This window comes from Saimiri boliviensis, chromosome 1 (assembly GCF_048565385.1).
Source record: "Saimiri boliviensis isolate mSaiBol1 chromosome 1, mSaiBol1.pri, whole genome shotgun sequence".
NCBI lineage: Eukaryota > Metazoa > Chordata > Mammalia > Primates > Cebidae > Saimiri > Saimiri boliviensis.
Genome location: NC_133449.1, coordinates 251,245,920 through 251,270,057, shown reverse-complemented (window position 1 = coordinate 251,270,057; position 24,138 = coordinate 251,245,920). Strand labels below are relative to the sequence as shown.

Here is a 24,138-nt window from a genome sequence, read left to right as displayed (position 1 = left end):
TGAGGGAATCTGTGTTTAACAGCCCGTTTATGTATTACATAATGTGCTTATATAACAGATATAAATGTATTTCCAATCCATTCATCACTGAGTGCAATACAGTAGGCAAGTCACATTCATCACGCTGCCAACTACATACAGCTGAGAAAAACAATAAATGCATTGCCTGATAGAATTATCATTCCCAAAATATCTTGCCAGAAGTCTAATGAGATGGTATTTAATAGGGCTAAAGGTAGAGTAACATTTCTTAGTCCACAAAATATCCAGTTGAATTAATTGAGTCTGTAGTTTTTGTACTCAACACCCCCTCTCCCTGTTGATAAGATTAATCTGATTATTCTCTAGGGACTACCTCCTCTCCTCTTCTAGCCCACAGGCTGATTCAGTGGAACTGACTACATCCCTGGTTAGGGGCAGAACATGTGGCTTAGAACTAAGACACTCAGCGCCAGCAGCACTGGCCATGGAGACTGATTCAGGGATGTGACTCAGTTAGAGCCCGTGAAAAGCAATGACACATTTGAGACATTGACTGGGGTTGTTGAGAACAATACTGTTGCTTTGCTCTACCACCCATGAACCTGGAAGCCACCTGGTGACCTCTTACCTGATGACATCTTTCTCTTATCAGAGAAAGGTGAAGAGCTTTTCACTGCCCCAATGCCTTCCCCTGCCCCCTAAAAAGAAGAAATATTAGCCTGGATCAGTGTCTTGAAGCATTTCTCCAATGTTTTCTTCTGGTAGTTTCATGTCTTACATTTAAATATTTAATCTATTTTGATTTGACTTTTGTATATGGTGAGAGATAGGGGTCTAGTTTTATTCTGCATATAGATATCTAGTCTTTCAAGCACCATTTATTCAAGAGACTATTCTTCCCCCAACATATGTTCTTGGCGCCTTTGTTAAAAATGAGTTGATTGTAAATGTGTGAATTTTTTTCGGGAATCTCAATTCTGTTCCATTGGTCTTTGTGTCTGTTTTTGTACCAGTATCGTGCTATTTTGGTTACTATAGTCTTGTAGTATAATTTGAAGTCAAGTTATGTGATACCTCCAGCTTAAGTCAATTTACATAGATTTTGTGTATTTGTTTGGATTTTCTTTTTAATCACTGAAAATGTTCTGACTGATAAAACGTTTTAAAAAAAAAGAACTTGGAGTTTTAGTTGGAAAATTAGCTCTATAGAAATAAACAGGATTGTAATAAATTAGTAGGAAGTCTGGCTGAATTACCAAATCTAGTAGCCATATTGAGGGCAGTGATAGGTCTTTTCCATTCTTAACTGGTCAGTGTCATATTGAGGTCTATGGCCTCAATTAAACAGGGCTATAATGGCTGAAGAACATTCAGAGGTGAGTGGCTAGAGGTATGAATGGACTTTAATCATGTCACATGAAGAATAGTGAAAGAAATAAATGTGTCTACTCTGAAGATTATTCCATGGGGTCATGATAGTAGCCTTCAGAGATTTAAAGAGTTTTTTTTTTTTTTTTTTTTTTTTTTTTTTTTTTTTTTTTTTTTCTGAGATGGAGTCTTGCTCTGTCACTCAGGCTGGAGTGCAGCAGTGCAATCTCAGCTCACTGCAACCTCTGCCTCCTGGGTTCAAGTGATTCTTCTGCCTCAGCCTCCCGAGTAGCTGGGACTACAGGCACAGCTACACATACCACCACACCCAGCTAATTTTTGTATTTTTAGTAGAGACAGGGTTTCTCCGTGTTGGCCAGGATGGTCTTGAACTCCACCTCATGATCTGCCCGCCTCAGCCTCCCAAAGTGCTGGGATTACAGGCATGAGCCACTGTGCCCAGCCAAGAGTTATTTTTTTTTAATTAAAAAATTGTGGTAAAAGATACATGAAAATGGAATTTTTAACCATTTAAGTGTGCTTACAGTTCAAAACATTATGTCCATTCACACTGCTATGTAACCATCACTACCACGCATCTTTTCATCTTCCAAATCTCTGTACTCATTAAACTGTAAGTCCCCATTCTTTCCTGTCCCCAGTCCCTGGAAACCACCGTTCTACCTTCTGTCTATGAATTTGACTACTACAGGCACCTCATGTATGTGCAATCAATATCACTTGTCCTTTTGTGACTGGCTTATTTCATTTAGCATAGTGTCCTCAAGGTTCCTCCATGTTGTAGCATGTGTCCGAGTTGCCTTCCTTGTTAAGGCTAAGTCATATTTAATTGTATGTGTGCACCACGTTTTGTTTATTCATTATTTGTCAGTGGACATTTGGGTTGTTCCCATCTTTTGGCTACTGTGAATAATGCTCCTGTGAACATGGGTCTACAAATCTTTTTGAGCTCCTGCTTTTAATTCTTTTGGGTATATAGTCAGAAGTGGAATTGTTGGATTATGTTATCACATAATCCAACAATTTTTAATTTTTGAAGGAACCACCATACTGTCTTCCAAACAGCTGCACCATTTTATATTTTCACCAAAGTGCACAAGAGTTTCAATTCAAATCCTTGCCAACACTTATTATTTATTGTTTGGGTTTTTTTTTTTTTAAATAGCCATCTGAATGAGGATGAAGTGGTATGTCACTGTGGTTTCGATTTGCAAGTCTCTAGTACTAGTGACAGTGAGCATTTTTCCATGAACTTATTGGCTATACTATATCTTTCAAGAAATGTCTATTCAAATCCTTTGCCCATTTTTAAATTAAGTTGTTTGACTTTTCGTTTTTGAGTTGTACAAGTTCTTTATATATTCTGAATATTAAACCTTTATGAGGTATATGGTTCACAAATATTTTCTCTAACCCTGTGGGTTGCCTATTTATTCTGTTGATAGTGTCCTTTGATGACAAAGCTTTTAATTTTGATGTAGTTTAATTTGTCCATTTTTTGGTTTGTTGTCTGTGCATTTGATGTCATAGCCAAGAAATTATTGCCAAATCCAATGTGATGAGTCTTTTCCCTATGCTTTCTTCTAAGAGTTTTATAGTTTTAGGACTTGTGTTTGGGTCTTTGATCCATTTCCAGTTAACTTTTATATATGGTGTAAAGTAAGGATCCAAATACATTTTTTCCATGTGGCTATCCTGTTTTTCAAACATCACTCATTGAAAATATTATTGTCTTAGTTCTGTTTTCTGCTGTTATAACACAATACTATAAGCTGGGTAATTTATAAATAAACTTATTTGGCTCATGGTTCTTGAGGCTAGGAAGTCCAAGGGCATGGTGCCAACATGTGGTGAGGATGATCTCATGGCATAAGGGTGAAATGCAGAAGCGAGCACGTGAGACAGAAGAGGAAGTCAGGCCAAACTCATTGTTTTTATCAGGTGCCCATGCCAGAGATATCTAACCCACTCCTAAAATAACAGTACTAATCAATTCATGAGAGCAGAGTCCTCATAGGCCAATCACCTCTAAAAAGCTCCACCTTTTAATACTCTTACAATGGCAATTACATTTCAACGTGACTTTCAGTGGGAACATTCAAGTCATAGCAACTATTCTTTACCTGTTAAATGGTCTTGGCAGTCTTGTTGAAAATCAGTTGACCATAGATGTACGGGATTATTTCTGGACTTTCAGTCCACTGATCTATATGTCTGCCTGTATGTCAATACCATGCTGTTTTCATTACTGTAGCTTTGTATTAAGTTTTGAAATCAGGAAGTGTGAAACCTCCAACTGTTCTTTTCTTTTTTTTGAGAGAGTTTCGCTCTTGTTACCCAGGCTGGAGTGCAATGGAGCGATCTCGGCTCACCGCAACCTCCACCTCCTGGGTTCGGGCAATTCTCCTGCCTCAGCCTCCTGAGTAGCTGGGATTACAGGCACACGCCACCATGCCCAGCTAATTTTTGTATTTTTAGTAGGGACGGGGTTTCACCATGTTGACCAGGATGGTCTCGATCTCTTGACCTCCTGATCCACCCACCTCGGCCTCCCAAAGTGCTGGGATTACAGGCTTGAGCCACCGTGCCCGGCCCAACTGTTCTTTTTAAAGATTATTTTGGCTATTTTGGGGTCTCTTGAAATTCAATATGAATATTAGGATGATTTTCGATTTCTGCAGAAAATATCATTGGGGTTTTGACAGAGATTATATGGAATCTGTAGATTGCTTTGGGTAGTATTGACATCTTAATAATATTAGGTTTTCTAATTCATGAATCACAAGATGTCTTTCAATTTACTGGTGTCTTCTTTAATTTCCTTCAGCAATGCTTTCTAGTTTTCAGTGTACCAGTCTTTCATCTCTTTGGTTATTCCTAAGTATTTTGTTCTTTCTCATACTATTATAAATATAATTATTTTTTGAAGGGGTTTTATGCAAACAATTTTATGGTTAATTTGCTCTGTGAGACTTCAGTGGTTAGAAATAACAGTGGGTGAGAGTGACAGAGAGACAGGTATTTTAACTATGATTAGAGCTTATAGAAATGGTCTGGGCCATCTCAAGAGGTAGTGAGCTTCCTGTCACTGAAGATGATCTCTCTTGGCTAGATGGCCACCAGACATGTTTAGAAGGCATTTAGACACAGAGTGAGGCACAGGGTAGGGGGCAAAGGAAGACGTGTGAAGCAGAACAGCATGTACTTCAGAATTCCTCTGGCCCTGTGATATGACACTAAACCACAGCGCAATGACGAATTAGGAAATGAAGGCGCTTCCCTAGAGGTTGTTTGGAAACAGCCAATCTAAATTGCAGTCAGTACAAATAATTGGGCACAAACTTGGAAACTGTTCAGAGAATTTCTGTAGAAATGAGGAAGCATGATGTAGAAATAACGAGTACAAAGATAAAGATGACCGATGGTCCTAATTGAATCGAAAATGAGGGCAGGCACGTTTTTTTTTCTACTGAAGATCAGAAACCCACTTATTAAGATTTCCGAAAGATCTACATAAACAAACAACACCTAAATCCTTCCTTGTCTCCTTCCTATCTCTATGTCTCTCATGTGTTCATCATCTGTCTTTCTTCCTTTTCACACTGCTTACATGAGGAGGATGTTCTGAATGGTCTTGCCTCTCTAACTGCTTGAAAGCTAAACAGACTTATGTATGGGTACATAAAGAGAGATTCCAGAATACACACAGGGTGAGAGACTCTGAGAGTAGAAAATGGAAGAAACGTGAAGAAAAAGGAAGAAACATGTGAAGACATGTAGATTACATTTCATTTAAAACTTAGGTGTGGGCTGCTGCTGTCAGGAAATGATCTGGGCACAGTGGGTAGCCTTGGTTAGCAGCCAGGAGCCACGTCTGCAGCTGCTCAGAGAAGCAAAAGTCACTGGTCCTCATCTCGTCTCCCTTTCCGCCCCCCAGAAGGCGTGAGAGGGAGCCTCAGCTGATGTCAGAAATACTGAATGGGCAAAAACTGGAAGCATTCCCTTTGAAAACTGGCACAAGACAAGGGTGGCAGGGTTGGGGGGCAGGTCAGAAAAAAAAAAAAGACAAGGGTGCCCTCTCTCACCATTCCTATTCAACAGTATTAGAAGTTCTGGCCAGAGCAATCAGGCAAGTAAAAGAAGTAAAGCGTAATCAGTTAGGAAAAGAGGAAATCAAATTGTCTCTATTTGCAGATGACGTGATTGTATATTTAGAAGATCCCATCGTCTCAGCCCAAAATCTCCTTAAGATGATAAGCAACTTCAGCAAATTCTCAGGATACAAAATCAATGTGCAAAAAATCACAAGCATTCCTATACACCAATAACAAACAAACAAAGAGCCAAATAATGAGTGAACTGCCATTCACAATTGCTACAAAGAGAATAAAACACCTAGAAATACAACTAACAAGGGACATGAAAGACCTCTTCAAGGAGAACTACAAACCACTGCTCAAGGAAATAAGAGGGGACACAAACAGATGGAGAAACACTCCATGCTCATTGTTAGGAAGAATCAATATTGTGAAAATGGCCATACTGCCCAAAGTAATGTATAGATTCAGTGCTATCCCCATCAAGCTACCATTGACCTTCTTCACAGAACTGGAAAAAAACCCCTTAAGCTCCACATGGAACCAAAAGAGAGCCTGCATAGCCAAGAGAATCCTAAGCAAACAAACAACAAAGCAAAAAACAAAGCTGGTGACATCACGCTACCTGACTTCAAAGTATACTACAAGGCTACAGTAATTAAAACAGCATGGTACTGGTAAACAAAACAGAGATATAGACCAGTGGAACAGAACAGAGGCCTCAGAAGTAACACAACACATCTACAACCATATGATCTTTGACAAGCCTGATCAAAACAAGCAATGGGGAAAGGATTCCCTGTTTAATAAATGGTGTTGGAAAACTAGCTAGCCATGTGTAGTAAGCAGAAACTAGACTCCTTTCTGACACCTTACACTAAAATTAATTCCAGATGGATTAAAGACTTAAACATAAGACCTAACATCATAAAAACTCTAGAAGAAAACACAGGCAATGTCATTCAGGACATAGGCAAGGACTTTATGACTAAAACACCAAAAGCAATGGCAACAACAGCCAAAATAGACAAATGGGATCTAATTAAACTTAAGAGCTTCTGCAAAGCAAAAGAAACTATCATTAGAGTAAACTGGCAACCAACAGAATGGGAAAAAATTTTTGCAAGATACCCATCTGACAAAGGGCTAGTAGCCAGAATCTACAAAGAACTTAGACAAATTTACAAGAAAAAAAAATAACCTCATCAAAAAGGAGGTAAAGGATATGAACAGATACTTTAAAAAAAAAAAGACATTTATGCAGCCAACAAACACATGAAAAAATGCTCATCATCACTGGTCATTAGAGAAATGCAAGGCAAAACCACATTGAGATACCATCTCACACCAGTTAGAATGGCGATCATTAAAAAATCTGGAGATAACAGATGCTGGAGAGGATGTGGAGAGATAGGAACACTTTTACATTGTTGGTGGGAGTCTGAATTTGTTCAGTCATTGTGGAAGACAGTGTGGTGATTCCTCAAGGATCTAGAAATAGAAATACCATTTGACCCAGCAATCCGATTACTGGGTATATAGCCAAAGGATTATAAATTATTCTAATATAAAGACACACGCACATGTATGTTCACTGTGGCACTGTTCACAATAGCAAAAACTTGGAACCAACCCAAATGCCCATCATTGATAGACTGGATAAAGAATGTGGCACATATACACCATGGAATACCATGCAACCATAAAAAAGAATGAGTTCATGTCCTTTGCAGGGACATGGATGAAGCTAGAAACCATCATTCTCAACAAACTGACACAAGAACAGAAAACCAAACACTGCATGTTCTCACTCATAAGTGGTTGAACAGTGAGAACACATGGACACAGGGAGGGGAACATCACACCCCAGGGCCTGTTGGGAGTGGGCGAACTAGGGGAGGGATAGCAGGGGATTGGAGAATTGGGGAGGGCTAACATTAGGAGAAATACCTAATGTAGATGATGCAGGGGGTGGATGCAGTAAACCACCATGGCATGTGTATACCTGTGTAACAATCCTGCACGATCTGCATATGTACCCCAGAACTTACAGTATGTAAGTTCTGGGGTACATATGCAGATGTGTGTATATATATATATATATATATATATATATATATATATATATATACACTTTCTGGAAATGGCCTCTAAATCCTGGCTGAATTTTTAAATCTTCCTCAGTGGTTCGGCAATAGGATTTCTTTTATGTTCTCAGCTATTTAGTATTTTGTTGGAGAACAGGGTGACACCCAGCCTAGTGTTCTTCATAATGATACTCATTCGAGGCATTCAGATGATAACAGACAGAATCATACAGAAGGACAAATGAACTTCAAGGCAGATTCTAGCCAACCTAATGATGAAAACACAGACCTCGCTGAAAACCTCTATCAGAAAGTTAAAATTCTTTGCTGGGTTATGACAGGCCCTCAAAACCTAGAGAAAAAGGCCAAACATGTCCAAGCTCCATGGGCCCAAAACAAAGTGTTGTCTATGAGTTCAAAAGAAAATACACTTCCCTGCTGTGCTGAAAACCAAAGAAGGCAGAGATCAACTATAGTGGAAAACAATAAAAGCTTTTCAGTATGTTCATGGACATTATTTAGAAGATGCGGATTGGTTTTTGAAAGCAGATGATGACACATATGTCATACTAGACCATTTGAGATGGCTTCTTTCAAAATATGACCCTGAATAACCCATTTACTTTGGGAGAAGATTTAAGCCCTTATGTAAAGCAGGGCAACATGAGTGGAGGGGCAGGATATGTGCTAAAGAAATAAGCCTTGAAGAGATTTGTTGATGCATTTAAAACAGACAAGTGTACACATAGTTCCTCCATTGAAGACAGCACTGGGGAGATTCACGGAAATTACAAATGTAGAAGCAGGAGATTCCAGAGATACCACTGGAAAAGAAACTTTTCATCCCTTTGGCCAAAACACCATTTAATAAAGGTTATCTACCTAGAACCTTTTGTTACTAGAATTACAACTATTATTCTCCTGTTGAGGATCCTGGTTGCTGTTCTGATCCTGCAGTTTCTTTTCACTATGTTGATTCTACAACTATGTATGAATTAGAATACCTCGTTTATCATCTTTGTCCATATGGTTATTTATACAGATATCAAGCTACCTTACCTGAAAATATACTAAAGGAAATTAGTCAAGCAAACAAAAGTGAAGACACAAAAGTGAAGTTAGGAAACCCTTGAAAGAAAATGGTGAATAAACAAAGGTAAAATGTCTAGCATTGCACTGAAGAAGGACATCTGCATTTCTGATACAGAGCACTGGAACCCCAGTGAGGAATTCTAAGTGAACATTTCGTATAGAAATCTTTCACATGAATAACTAGAAACTGAAGCTTTAAATGAGCTGTGAAGTCTGTTAAAATGTGTTTTGATATAGTAATATATAAATCTATCTCTCCGTCTATATAGAGAACTTGTATTTTTAAATGGTGGCCAGGTAGAGGAACTAGAAAAGTGATTTTGTTACCTATTTTTGACCATCTGTATTATTGTCTTTGAGAAACTGAAACAATTAAATTTGCTAAGGCTATACTGCACCATGTTAGTAATAAACAGATCTGCCTTAAAGAAAAGTTTAGAAATACTGTTGCTCAGTGCTGTTAATACAGCTCAAGAATTGAGTTTATATTTGCAGTATAATATAAATGATCCAACCCTACCACAAACATTCGTTTTTGTCTAGTGAAAGTTTTGTTGTGATTATTTATAATCGGCAGTATTTCTTCCAGAAGAAGCTAAAATAAGACTGGCACTTATCCTGAAGTGCATTAATAAAACCACACTTTAAAATTATCACAGGCCTTGACTATATCATATACTTGATTCTAATTAGTAATTTTTTACAGAATCTCTGTTGTCTCTTTTCTAGATATATTATAGCCACTCTTGAATACCATTCTCCACTATTAATTCACTCAAAGCATTCATAGCATTCTATAAACGTGTATTTTATAATACTTGATCCCAAATTTACCCATTGTTAATTATGGGTAACTAATAATAAATGTAATGCTATTTGAGGATGCTTTTCTTATATCAGTGCCACTTACTAAGTGACATTTTAAATTGATTATTTTAAATTCTTTCTAACTACAGAGTTACGGTTTCTCTCATTCTCATCCTGTTGAGAGATGAGAGCTTGTTTGTGCCTTTCGTAACTTGTTTAAAACACAGTTTTAAAATTCACTTTAAGGATCTGAGGTAGCTATTAGTTATACTGGCAAGATTATTTTGAATGCAAGATTTTGACAAGAATTAATTAAAAACAACAGAGGCCGGGCGCGGTGGCTCACACCTGTAATCCCAGCACTTTGGGAGGCCGAGGCAGGTGGAACATGAGGTCAAGAGATCCAGACCATCCTGGCCAACATGACGAAACCCAGTCTCTACTAAAAATACAAAAAAATTAGCTGGGAGTGGTGGCGCGTGCCTGTAGTCCCAGCTACTTGGGAGGCTGAGGCAGGAGAATTGCTTGAACCCGGGAGGCGGAGGTTGCAGTGAGCTGAGGTCCCACCACTGCACTCCAGCCTGGTGCCTGATGACAGAGTGAGACTCTGTCTCAAAACAAACAAACAAACAAAAAACCCCAGAAAATACGGAGTGCTTAAACAAAAATGTTATATATTGAAATAGTAGATACTAAATTTATAACTAACAGTCTGAAGGTTGATGCTGACTTACTATTTTGGGATAGATAATTGTTTTGCCAATGGATAATTCTAAAAACGCAGAATATCTATTCAAGACTGCCATCAAAAACATTCACAGGTGTTTCATTCTATTTTTAGTGACTCTCTGTTTAAAGAGTTTCTGAAAGGAAAGAAAATTTTCATTTTTATTATCTTTAGCAATCCTGAGTGTACCATAACAGAATATTTTATAGGCTTTCTATGAAATTATTTTTAATCGTACAAAAGATTTACATTTCCCTTATGTTTATCATTATGCCAATTTTACATGGCTGTCATGCCACTGACTCTGCTGTTTAGCTAAAAATTTCTTTTTTTCAGAGACAGAGTCTCACTCTGTCCCCCAGGCTAGAGTACAGTGGCTCAGTCTTGGCTCACTGTAACCACTGCCTCCTGGGTTCAAACGATTCTCCTGCCACAGCCTCCTGAGTAGGTGGGATTACAGGCGTGAGCCATGACACCTGGCCAATTTTTGTATTTTTGGTAGAGACAGAGTTTCACCAATGTTGGTCCGGCTGGTCTTGGACTCCTGACCTCAGGTGATAAATCTGCCTCAGCTTCCCAAAGTGCTGGGATTATAGGCGTGAGCCACAGTGCTGGCTAGCTAAATAATTTCTATTTATTGTGCCAAAACATGTCGAAATCATGAACTCGTTGAATGATATATTTGAGAGGATGTTCATTTCATTGGCTAAACATAGATTACTCTGTCCACATAGTGAAAACATGCACCAGTTTTTACCTATTACCATGGTAGTATTATCCGCCAAAATTTCAAGGCGTTCATTTTATGCTTTGAACAACTCTTCACCAGGGTGTGGACATGAATTTTCATATGTGTTTGACTAGAAGTATAGATGGTTTGCTATAAATATCCAGAAACCTTAAGCTTTGCTCATAGAAAATGAATGTTGTGATGCATCCTGGGCTCCTGAGTCAGACTTGCTTGGGTTTAAATTCTTGCTCCAACACTTACTGTTTTTGTAACCTTGAGCAATTTTATTTACTCTCTCTGTGTCTCAATTTCCTCATCTGTAAATTAGGGATGATAATACTACCTCCCTCACAGGATTTTTATGAGGATGAAATAAATGTAAGGTTCTTAGAACACCGTCTGTCCCAGAGAGCAACAAATAGAAGATTGTATTCTTATTCTATTACCTTGGAGTGTAAATATTGCATTTAAGTGAATGAAAATTTGCTTTGACCAGATACTGAAGGAAATATTTCATACACTTCTTAATAAGTAATAGCTAGTATTTATCGAGTATCTACTATATGCTAGGTACTGTGCTTAGATAATCTGTGTATAATAGTGTTAATCCTCAAAATTTTGGTGTTATTCCCATATTACAGATAAGGAAACTGATGCTCAGAGAATTAAAGTAACTTTGTCACTGTCACAAAGCTAGCAAGTAACAGAGGTAGGATTTATATTCAAACCTGTGTGCTCATTTGTACCGTATTAGGCTTGGGCTTAGTCATTTAGCGTTATTTCCATTTTTATTCATATGATATGTGACATCTGTTACATTGGCCAGTAATAGTCAAATTATCCTAGCCAAATTGTCATAGTGATTCTTGAACTCTGGTTCATACACTTGCCTAGGATGTTGTTAAATGCAGATGTGAAGACCCCAAGCTAAGACATTCTAATTGAAGCATGGGGCCCCATTCTTACCAGATGCCCTAAGGCAGTGATTATCAAAAGAGTGGTCCCAACAAACAGCATCAATATCACCTGGGAACTTGTTGGAAATGCAACTCTCTCAGGGGCCTATCTCAGATCTACTAAATCAGATAATCTAGGAGCAGGGGCAGGGGCTAGCAGCTGTGTTTAAGCAAACACTGCAGGTACCCTTCTCATCCTAGTTTGAGCACCACTGCCCAACAACCTACATGATTTTGGTGCAAATAGTGTTTGAAACGCATGGAAGATTGCTGCCCCATTACTTAGACATCTTTCAAAAACCATGTTTTAAATCAGTGTAGTCCAGGATAACACTATATTAAATATAAAATTAAGTTAACTTAAAGGGTCATTGGATCATTCATTTTGGCCAAATTTTTAGCTTCTCTAAAGTCACTAATATCAGGGCCCACAATAAAATCTTTAATTCTCCAAGTTTAGTAATTTTATATTGAGGCAGGAAGGGTTCATTATGTACTAATAACACATAATTTATTAAAAGCATACATAAAGTAAGTGTCATCAAAAAGGTCACAATTGTTAGTAAAACAAATTAAATTGAAGTAGTAAATGCTATTTTATTACACACAGAGCACTTTTCTGCCAATTCATTGTTTTGGGCAGGCGTCCTCAAACTTTTTACACAGGGGACCAGTTCACTGTCCCTCAGACCGTTGGAGGGCCGCCACATACTGTGCTCCTCTCACTGGCCACCAATGAAAGAGGTGCCCCTTCCTGAAGTGCGGCGGGGGGCCGGATAAATGGCCTCAGGGGGCTGCATGCGGCCCGCGGGCCATAGTTTGGGGACACCTGGTTTTGGGTGACTGAATAAAGCAGAAAAAAAATAGTTCTCAAAGTATTTAATAGAGCACAAAAAATCAGATTTCTTAATGATGATGTATTCATTATCTTTTAGATTAAGATCTTTTTTATTTGGATAAATGATTTTAGTATGGTTTCAGAACATGAGGCTTTTGATGTCTGATGTTCTCTAATTGGTATGGTTGTATTTTCTAGTGGAAAGTTCATAGATAAGGCAGATTATTTGTCCCAGTTTGTTTTCAAATATCATAAATTTCAGAGTTTTTCTTACTGTAATGAGATATGAAAATAAATCACTGATCAGATTTAATATTTTTTGAATATGAAATTGAATTTGAGCATTAAATTTGCTAACTGGTTATTTTTACAATTGTTTCCTTGAGTATTAATTTTTCACTTCAAGACTGTCAAACTATAGTTATTACCAGGTTGATGCATCATTGTACTTGAAAGAATCCCTTGATTGATTAATTATACCCAGCATTTTATTCACCATTTAAGTTTTCAGTTCATTAGACTCTTATTCTTTGGCAGTCTCTGCTTTGTATTTATTGCCCTACTTTATTTGCTTTATTACTAACTTGCATTTTCTAGTTATTCTTAAATGCTGCCTTCGCAGGGTTAATTTGGCTATTAATAATGATTAGAATTTTTATTACTTGATTGATAATTTTAAACCTACTAACTAGGTTTCCCTATGAGATTGAAAGTAAAAGTCTTTCTAAGAATAATGTCGGCTGGCTCTCAAGATACTTGCCCTACTTAAAAATCTACAATTTTAAATTAATTCTACATCTACAGTTATTAAAGGAAGTAAAGTTATTTGGATTCGTCTACTCATCCTTTCCTCAAAAACAAACAAAAAAATGAAACTCATTTGCTTTGTTTTTCTTTTATTTATTTATTTATTGAGAGGGAGTCTCGCTCTGTCACCCAGGCTAGAGTGCCGTGGTGCTGCCTCCACTCACTGAAACCGCTGCCTACTGGGTTCAAGCGATTCTCCTGCCTCAGCCTCCCAAATAGCTGGGATTGTAGGCACCTGCCACCATGCCCAGCTAATTTTGTTGTTGTTGTTGTTGTTGAGATGGAGTTTCGCTCTCGTTACCCAGGCTGGAGTGCAATGGCGCGATCTCGGCTCACCGCAACCTCCGCCTCCTGGGTTCAGGCAATTCTCCTGCCTCAGCCTCCTGAGTAGCTGGGATTACAGGCACGCGCCACCATGCCCAGCTAATTTTTCGTATTTTTAGTAGAGACAAGGTTTCACCATGTTGGCAAGGCTGGTCTTGAACTCCTGACCTTAGGTGATCCACCTGCCTTGGTGTCCCGAAGTGCTGGGATTACAGGTGTGAGATACCCCACCTGGCCTATTTTTCTACTTTATTAGGCCTGACAGAAATATAGTAAGCAATCTAGGAGACAACCTGTGGTAGATTTTATGCTAAATGTTTATGTTACCTCTGTTGACTTAAAGAAATATGCTTATATATAAGAGTTGAAATAAAAATTTTAACACAGGCAGGAATAAAGAATTTTGCAAATTCTCTTTAGAGAAACCAACTCTAAAGTTTTATAGTTGAGTTGTGTTCTGTTTCAACTCCCTTACCTCTCTAGTTTTCAGTTTATATTAGTTAAGTTTTAATAATTTTGCAGGACCCTGAAAATTAATAATCTACATGAAGTATATTATTAGAGAAAAACTAATCTTACTGCTGAGCAGTGCATTGTACTACATAGTGAATGTTTGTGTTTGTGTTTTAAAAATCATTTCAGGTAATGGTGCTATGAATGATTTAAAAATGTCTAGTGATTTGCTTATTTTAAGTGCTCATGATTAAGTCAGAAAAATGTGTTTGAAAATGTTTCTTAAAGTGCCTTTTGAACATTTGTAAACAGCGGATTTAAATAATGCATAAAATAAATTGCCATGATCAAAGCTAAAACAACAACAACAACAAAACTTAGGTGTGGCCTGGTATGGTGGCTCATGCCTATAAACCTTGTACTTTAAGAGGCTGAGGTGAGAGGATCACTTGAGACCAGTAATTGGAGACCAGCCTGAGCAACACAGCAAGACCTCATCTCTGCAACTGTGTTTTAATTGTATATGTAGATATATAAAATGTGTAAAAGTCTGTAATGGTTTGGAAGATCATGCATCAAAAAGTCAATAGAGATAGTCTCTTGGATATTCTTCAGAACTTTCTATATTTTTTCAAATTCTTTATAATAATGAATTTATGTTCTTTTATACCCATCAAAATAAACCAAGTTTTTTTTTTTCTTACATGGTAGGAGAGAAGTCAGGCTTACTAGCTTTAATATACTAATACTAAGTGGGTACCAGAGCCTAGCATGTCTATAACTAAGAAAACAAGTCCTTGCTATTTGATGAAGTCCTAAAAAGGAAAAAAAAAAAATGTATTTTGCTAATTCTGACCTTTATAAACGTAAGGTCTTTTAGGCTGACCGACGGGCACCATGAATGCCATGGCAACCCCCCGTGACCCGCACGTCCACCTCTGGATGGCCTCCCAGAATTAGAAAATCTGAAGTAACTGCAAGACCATGAAAAGAGGAAGAATGATCAACCCCTGCGATGCCTAATTAACTTGAGACATTCTTCTGTTGTTCCTTATTCCTGTCTCAATTGATAAGGCAATGGACTTTGTAACCGACCTTGGTCAACCTTTTGACTCCAGACCCTATGACCCCCTCCCAGCTTGCAAAAACAACCTTACACTGTAACTTCCGTAACTTTCCACTGCCTACCCCAAACCTATAAAACCAACTCTGAACCCACTGCCCTCCGCTGACTCTCTTTTCAGACTCAGCCCGCCTGCACCCTGGTGAATAAATAGCCATGTTGCTCACAAAGTCTGTTTGGGAGGTCTCTTCATTCAGCATGTGCAATTTAACAACAAACACTCTAGTAGGTTTTTTTTTTTTTTTAAAATACGTATTTTAATTTTTATTAATTTTTACCTAAAAATTAGAAGGACAGACAGCCTTGAAATCATTTCTTTCCTTCATTTTTCATGGTCACAAAACCTGATTTCTGGATGTATTACAAATTATCTAATATCAAGGGCTTAGCATTAATACTGGTAAGTCAGATATGTAATAGGTTGTTAAAAATGTTTTGGATTTGAGGACCTTCCTTAGAGTATCTCAGGTTTTACAAAAGGTTCCTTTTTTAGAGCTTCACGTGGTGGCTCTGTTCTTGGGTTATTATGGAGCTCTTTGGGAAAGCCCTTGACTCCATCAGTTACTGGGCCCATTTTATTGAAATTACCCAGAGTCAGCTTGACACTTGTTCTCCCTAAACCGTTATCCTTTTGCAGAAGGGCCAGGTCAGTGGAAGGGCACATTGGGTACTGCAATTTCAGGAGTTCAGACCAGAATAATTTGGGGAGGGTTTCTTTGGTTTATTCTATTCTGAGGATTCTTGGGTGATTAAACACACCCTAGAGTCACCAATGATGTCTGGATTCATTTTGGACAACTGCAGAGGACCCTGTAGATCTTAGACTGTTCCTTGAAATAGAACTGATTGCCTCTGAGGAACTGAGATTTATTCATTCATCCATTTACTCATCTACCATAGGCTAGTAAAATTGTAGTTACAAAGGCTGTATTGTTTCTGCTCCTAAGAAAGACATGCCCTAGTGGGAAGACAAATGTCTAATTTATGATTGAGACATACTGGAGATATTATGGCAGGACAGGGGCAGAATCACTTAAATGAACAGTTTCCTGGGTGTTCTAATTCCCTCTTTCCTCCTGCAGGATCATCCCGAATGCTTTGGAGAAACTGCATTCTTTGGAGAAATGCTTAGGGGTACCCAGAACGACTTAGCCACAAAGTGGCCAGCCTTCCCACCTTTAAGGAACATGCCAGGCCTTACACTGCACCACGATGGCTCCATGAGACAACATTGCCACCCACTGGTAATGAGGAGTCTCTCTGGACCTTCGCTGGGCCCTAAGTCAATCTGGAACTCTTTGGCCATGCAAAAGCAAGTTTAAGGTCATTGATACAGCTGGTAGGCATTGGAACAAAATTAGTGTCATGTGACTCTTATCAAATATATTAAGGAATGCAAAGAATACATAGAGAAAAATGGGGCCAGGCGCAGTGGCTCACACCTATAATCCCAGCACTTTGGGAGGCTGAGGCAGGTGGATCATGAGGTCAGGATATCGAGACCATCCTGGCCATGGTGAAACCCGTCTCTACTAAAACACAAAAAATTAGCTGGGCGCGGTGACTACTGCGCTTCAAGAGTAAGACTCTGTCTAAAAAAAAAAAAAAAAAAAAAAAAAGAAAAGAAAAAAGAAAAAGAAAAAGGAAAATGGTAAAATGGTACGAGCACAGGCTCTGGGGCCTCACCTCTAGAGTTTGCTTCTGGCACTGCCGCTTACCTGATAGCTATTTGACCTTAGGCGAATTGCTTAACATCTCTATCTCTGTTCTTCACTTGTCAAGTGGATAAGAATAGTGCCTCCCTCCTAGGCCTGTTCTGAGAGCTAAATGAATTAAATCACAGAAAGCGCTTAAAGCAGTGCCTGACCCACAGTAAGTATTCAAAATGTGTTGTGAGGCAATTTCACAAAGACCAAGAGGCAGAAATACCATTTGACCCAGCAATCCTGTTAGTAGATATATACCCCAAGGAATATAAACCACTTTATTATAAAGATGCATGCATGCGTATCACAATAGCAGCACTATTCACTATTGGCAAAAACATGGATTCAACAAAATGCCCATCAGTGATAGACTGGATAAAGAAGATGTAATACATAGGCACTGTGGAATACTATGCAGCCATAAAAAAGAACGAGGTCATGTCCTTTGCAGAGACATGAATGGAGCTGGAAGTCATTATCCTCAGCAAACTAATGCAGGAGCAGAAAACCAAACACCACATGTTCTCACTTATAAGTGGGAGCTGAATGATGAGAACACATGGACACATGGTGGGGAACAACACACACCGGAGCCTGTCAGAGGGGGTGGGTTGGGGAGAGGGAGAGCATCAGGAACAATAGCTAATGGATGCTGGGCTTAATATTTAGCTGATGGGATGATCAGTGCAGCAAATAACCATGGCACACGTTTACATATGTAAGCTGCACATCCTGCACATATAGCCCTGAACATAAAGTCAGAGTTAAAGAAAAAAAACCCGAAGTGTGTCTGTTGTTATTATCCAAATTACTACTTTGACATAAATAGGCATTTGTGTCTTCTTGCCCTTAAATGAGACCCTTTCCCTTGCACAGTGATTTTGTGAGCTGTAGTGATTTTGCGAGCAGAAATATTTTTACCATCTCTCATGTCTTCTCCAGTCCCTCAGCGTTTATTGCTTGAGATGATAAGAGTGTTTTAGAAAGTGTCAGTCATATGAGAAGAGAGTTTCTAACATTTTAAAGGGAAAAACAGCTCCAAGCTTTCCACATGTACAGCTGAGAAAACAAAATTCAAAGCAACCTTCATATTGTGGGAGTGGAAAAGCAGAGATTTCATTCTGTGGGGAGGAAGTCTTGCAACAATATTATCTCAAAGGTAAATATCTGGTTGCAATCAGTCCTTTCTTCATAACCAGATTTGTGACGCAACACATGTTGTATTTCTTTGAATGTTAGCATCTCTGTGCTCTTGGGTGGGGTGGGGCGGGGGAGGTTTTCTGAGCTGTGAATGTCATTTCATGTTCAGCTTCTCTCCTGCACGGAGAGGGCCTGGGGAATGGAATTTTCTGTTTTAAGGAACATGTCTGTGTTGAAATTCAGTAAAGATGCCTCTTGAGAATGCACACTTATAGAATGGATATTTATTTTAATAATACTAATTCTTAAAAAGATCTCAATCTTTTATGTATGGGGCCTTTAGAATGGGGGCAATATACATATTTATTGATCAATTTAGTATACATGTTCTGCTCAGATGGGTTTTTCTCGCCCACTGGGATTTTGTGGAAACTTTTTGATGTTAAAGTATTGTATCAAGAAGTACTTTGGTAATAGGAAGTGATATGGGCTGGCTCTGTGTCCTCACCCAAATCTCATCTTGAATTGTAATACGAATCGTAATCCCCACATTTTGGCAGAGGGACCTCATGGGAAGTGATTAGATCATGGGAGTGGTTCCCCCATGCTGTTGTTCTCATGATAGTGAGTTCTCACGAGATCTGATGGTTTTATAAGGGGCTTTTCCCCCTTTGCTTGGCACGTCTCCTTCCTGTTGTCATGTGAAGAAGAACACATTTGCTTGTTTTTCTGCCATGATTCTGTTTCCTGAGGCCTCTCCAGCCCTGCAGAACCGTGACTCAGTTAAACCTCTTTCCTTTATAAATTACCCAGTCTCGGGCAGGGTTTTTTTCTTTTGTAGCATCAGAATGGACTAACACAGGCAGGTAGAAATCTTTAATTTTATGAAGGATTATGCTAGCCTTGGTGTCTTTTGGAAATTGAAAAGTAAGTTAAGTGTTGTTATACAATCATCCTTCCTCCAGTGTTCCTTACTTTCTTCTGAATCAAATACAAGACTCCACCTATCTCTCGCTTTCCAGGAATGCCAGGCATTGGAGTCAGGCATTTTCCCATTTTAACTGGCAACTGTGGAGCTGAGGAGTTGGTTTGTTTAGTCTGGAGCAGAGCAGAATGTTCATGTTCAGTTGAACATGATAGCTGTTTTCAATTTTGAAAAAGCTGAAAGAGAGTTTAGACTTGTTTTTTTTTTTTTCTTTTTCTTTTTCTTTTTTTTCCTTTTGAGACAGTCTCGCTATGTTGCCCAGGCTGGAGTGTAGTGGCACAGTCTCGGCTCACTGCAACCTCTGCTTCCTGGGTCCAAGCAATTCTCCCGCCTCAGCCTCCTGAGTAGCTGGGATTACAGGCACCTGCCACCACGCCCAGCTGATTTTTATATTTTTAGTAGAGATGGGGTTTCACCATATTGGCCAGGCTGGTTTTTAACTCCTGACCTCAAGTGATCCACCCGCCTCAGCCTCCCAAAGTGCTAGGATTACAGGTATGAGCCATTGCGCCCAGCCTAGACTTGTTTTCTGTAGATCCACAGGGAAGAACTGGTTCTGGTGGGTAGAAGTTGCAATTAATAAGATGTTTGAATGACTAGAGCTGTTCAGCTATAGAAGCAATTACCTTGTAAGCTAGTGCACTGCTCATTATTATCCATGTTTAAGCAGGTTCTGACCAAACCCATCTTGGCAGTGTTCTTGAGGAGACACCTGTATTGAGTAGGAGGTTGATCTCCAAGTTACTATTCATGATTGATATTCTGCGTGTCTAGCTAGCATCTGTGGATAACCAAACAGTGAATCACCCATTATTCATGAACAATGTCTACTGGGCTCAGGGAGATTTGGAGAAGATGGTCTTCCTTGGATCTTTTTTTTTTTTTTTTTTTTTTTTTTTTTTTTTTTTTTGAGATGAAGTCTCGCTCTGTCGCTCAGTCTGCAGTGCAGTGGTGTGATCTTGGCTCACTGCAACCTCCACCTCCTGGGGGTTCAAGCGATTCTCCTGCGTCAGCCTCCTGAGTAGCTGGGACTACAGGCATGTACCACCATGCCTGGCCAATTTTTTGTATTTTTAGTAGAGATGGGGTTTCACTGTGTTAGCCAGGATAGTCTTGATCTCCTGACCTCGTGATTCGCCCGCCTTGGCTTCCCAAAGTGCTGGGATTACGGGTGTGAGCCACCGCGCCCGGCCTTCCTTGGATCTTTTAAAAGTCACCCGCCTTGTGGCCCTCTACTGTGCCCGGTTATAAAGTTGCCCCTTAGTGCCTTGGTCTCCTAAAAATAGTTTAAGAAAACAAATGTAATTTGGGTGGCTGGCTCAAATGTCGGAGATTGAACAAGTCTTGCTTTGCAGTCCCTGAGCTTTGAGTAGTCCCTGACACCCTGTCATGGCTGCATTCTGTCAGCTGGTCTTCCATCAGTGCCTTCCTTTTCTGTTTCTCTTCATCAGTGATGCATTTCTTTTCTTTCTTTCTTGTTTTTCTCTGCAGACAGAGTCTCACTCCCATCATCCAGGCTGGAGTTCAGGGGTGCAATCACAGCTCACTGCAGCTTGAACTGCTCATGGTGGCACATGCCCGGGCTCAGGTGACCCCCCTACCTCAGCCTCCCGAGTAGTTGGGCTACAGGCATGCACCACCATGAGCGGTTAATTTTTTGTATTTTTAGTAGACGTGGGGTTTCATCGTTAGCCAGGCTGGCTTCAAACTCCTGGGCTCAAGTGATTCTCCTACCGCAACCTCCTAAAGTGCTGGGGTTACAGGCACGAGCCACCACTTCTGGCCTCAATGATGCATTTCCACATTCCTTCTTTAAATTGTCTTAAAAATTTTACTGACCCTTTAAAATGTATGAGCACCATACACAGTCATAGATTGGCAGTAGATCCTGAATGACTGGATCACAAAAATTATGAAAACACAGTAAGAAGAAAATATAAACTCAAAGGTGACCATTAAAATGTTGGTGTGTTGCATACACTGGACTTACGCTGCAGGACGGGTTTGCTTCCCACCCCACCTCCGTTATGGAGCCCTGCATAATGCAATGCAGACGTGGGGAGACGGGTTAGCAGGAAGCAAGCTCAGAAGCCTGCAGGTCTGGTTGTTTCTGAGTGTGCAGTTGTGTACCTCTGCTCGTTCCATCTCCCGAAGCCCCCTCCGGCAGAATCTGAACTGTCTCTTGTTCCCCATCCTGCACTCCAAATGGACATGGCTGAAAACGGGTGGTGACCTAACCCAAAGGCCACAAAAAGGACAAGGCAAGTTCCTGAGCAGCAAGCCAAGTGGTTAAAAGGTCCCGGCAGCTGCGAGGCCAGGAGACAAGGAAGAGGAGGGAGAACGTTCTGGAGGGTGCTACTGCCTGAGGTGGGTACAGCCCTCGGGGATGAGGACAGTGGCAGGTAGTGTCTGCCAGGGGGCAGGCTAGTGGACCAGGCTAGCGGTGCAAATCTCGAATCTCTCACAGGGTGATCTTTCCGTGGACTGGAATACAGCGACAGAAGCCGAAGAAGTGACTGGAAGTCCCAGAGATGCTGTGTGAGTTTGGCTAATACTAAGGCCATTTTGTTGCTCACTTACTGAGTCGCCCTCTATCCTCTCCTCTCCTTCCCACCTTGGGAGTCCCCTTCCATGAGAAGGGACTGGGTCAAGGATGTAATATCATGTAAGAGGGTGTAACCACTGCCTTGTCAGGGACCTGGAGCAGGATGGAAACAGGCCTCAAATCAGCTGCACGTGCTGGGCCATGCCCATAGAACCCTTCTGGGGTTCATGCGATTCTCCTTAGCTGGGACACCAGGCATGTGCCACCATACCCAGCTAATTTTAGGACTGTTCCTGTGTGTGTGTTCCCGCAGAATGCCTAGAGCAGTGAGAATGGAGATCTCCCCATTGATCTAAGGGCACAGGAATATTTTAACATCGTAACCACCACCAGCTGTTCTGAGCACAGTGCTAGCGCATGTATTTTTTCATACAATCACACACGTATTTTTTCATACAAAAATACAATCACACTATGTACAGTCACGAAGCATTTCATGACAGGGATAGTTCTGAGACATGTGTCAGTAGGTGATTCTGTCGTAATGAGAACATCATAGAGTGTACCTACACAAACGTAGATGGCATAGACCACCACACATCACACATCAGGCTGTATAATACAGCCTGTTACTCCTCGGCCGCCAATCTGTGCAGCGTGTTACTGTACTGAACACCGTCGGCAATTGCACCACAGTATTTGTGTATCTAAACATAGAAAAGGTAGAGCAAAAATATGGCATAAATGATAGAACGTGGTACACTGGTGTAGAGCGCATAGCATGAATGGAGCTTTCGGGACTGGAACCTCCAGAACCCACTGACTCACCCAGACAACGGCCAGGCCAGCCCTGCGGTAGCGGGTGTTGCTCTGGGTGAGTCAGTGAGTGAGTGGTGACTGAATGCGAAGGCCTAGGACATGACCATACACCTCTATAGACTTTATAAAGACCGTACACTTCACTTACACTAAATTTATAAACAAGCCTTTTCTTTCTTCCATAATAAATTACTCTAGGCTTACTATAACATTTTTACTCTATTAACTCTTAAATTTGTTTCAACATTTTGGCTCTTTTGTAATAACACTTAAAACACAAACACATTGTACAGTTGAACAAAAATATTTTCTTTATGTCCTTATTCTTTAAGCATTTTTCTATTTTTAAAATGTTTTATTTATTTTCATTTTCTAAATGCTTTTGTTAAAAACTAAGACACACACACATCCAGAAGCCTAGGCCTACACAGGGTCAGGATCTTCAATAACTTATTTTCCACCTTCATATCATGTCCCGCTAGAGGGTCTTCAGGGACAGTCACATGCATGAAACTCTCATTTCCTATGATAACAATGCCTTCTTCTGGAATACCTCCTGAGGGACCTTCCTGAGGCTGTTTTACAGTTAACTTAAAACAAAAAAGTAAAAGGAGTACAAATAACAATAAAACGATCGTATAGTAAATACATAAACCAGTAGCACAGATCACTGTCAAGTATTATATACTGAATGTAATTACATGTGCTTTTTTAAAACAACTGGCAATGTGCTAAGTTTGTTTATACCAGCATCACCACAAACACCCGGATAATGCATTGTGCCATGACGTTATGATGGCTACGGTATCAATAGGTGATAGAAAATTTTCAGTACCATCATAATCTTAGGGAACAACCATGATATTTGTAGTACATTGTTGACCAAAATGTCACTATGAGGTACAGGACTGTATAGTTTTGTTTTTTGCTGTTTTTCACTTAATTTTTATTTTTATTTTTTTTGAGACAGAGTCTTGCTCTGTCACCCAGGTTGAAATGCAGTGGCGTGATCTTGGCTCATTGCAGCCTCCGTTTCCTAGGTTCAAGTGATTCTCCTGCCTTAGTCTCCTGAGTAGCTGGGATTACAGACGTACACTACCATGCCTGGCTGATTTTTATATTTTTAGTAGAGACATGGTTGTGCCATGTTGGCCAGGCTGGTTTCAAACTCTTGGCCATCCACCTTGGCCTCCCAAGGAGCTGGGATTACAAGTGTGAGCCACCGCTCCTGGCCACTTAATGTTAGATTATAAACATTTACCCATGTCATAAGATAAAATGTAAATATGTTACCTCTAAAACGTGACATAAAATCCATGGACTGGACTCAGCATTACTAGCGTATTTTATCGTTACTGGGCATTTCAATAGCTTACTTTTTGTGGTGATACGTTCTGTTGTTATTCTGAATAATACCAAAACATTTTTACATATATGTCTTTTTGTGCATTTGTGATTATTTTCTTTGGACACATTCCTAGAAGCGAACTTGGAGGTCAGTGGATTTGACCCTTTGTGAAACTGCCCTCCA

The 24,138-nt window shown here is 39.7% G+C and overlaps 1 protein-coding gene and 1 pseudogene across 2 annotated transcripts in view; one reads left to right on the top strand and one right to left on the bottom strand.

The window, feature by feature from the left end:
• ANKRD55 (ankyrin repeat domain 55) overlaps nucleotides 1-24,138 on the bottom strand; it is a 136,933-nt gene that overhangs the window by 95,014 nt on the left and 17,781 nt on the right. The gene's annotated exons all lie outside the window — the stretch shown is intronic.
• Nucleotides 7,612-8,688, top strand: LOC101029340 (glycoprotein-N-acetylgalactosamine 3-beta-galactosyltransferase 1 pseudogene; annotated as a pseudogene).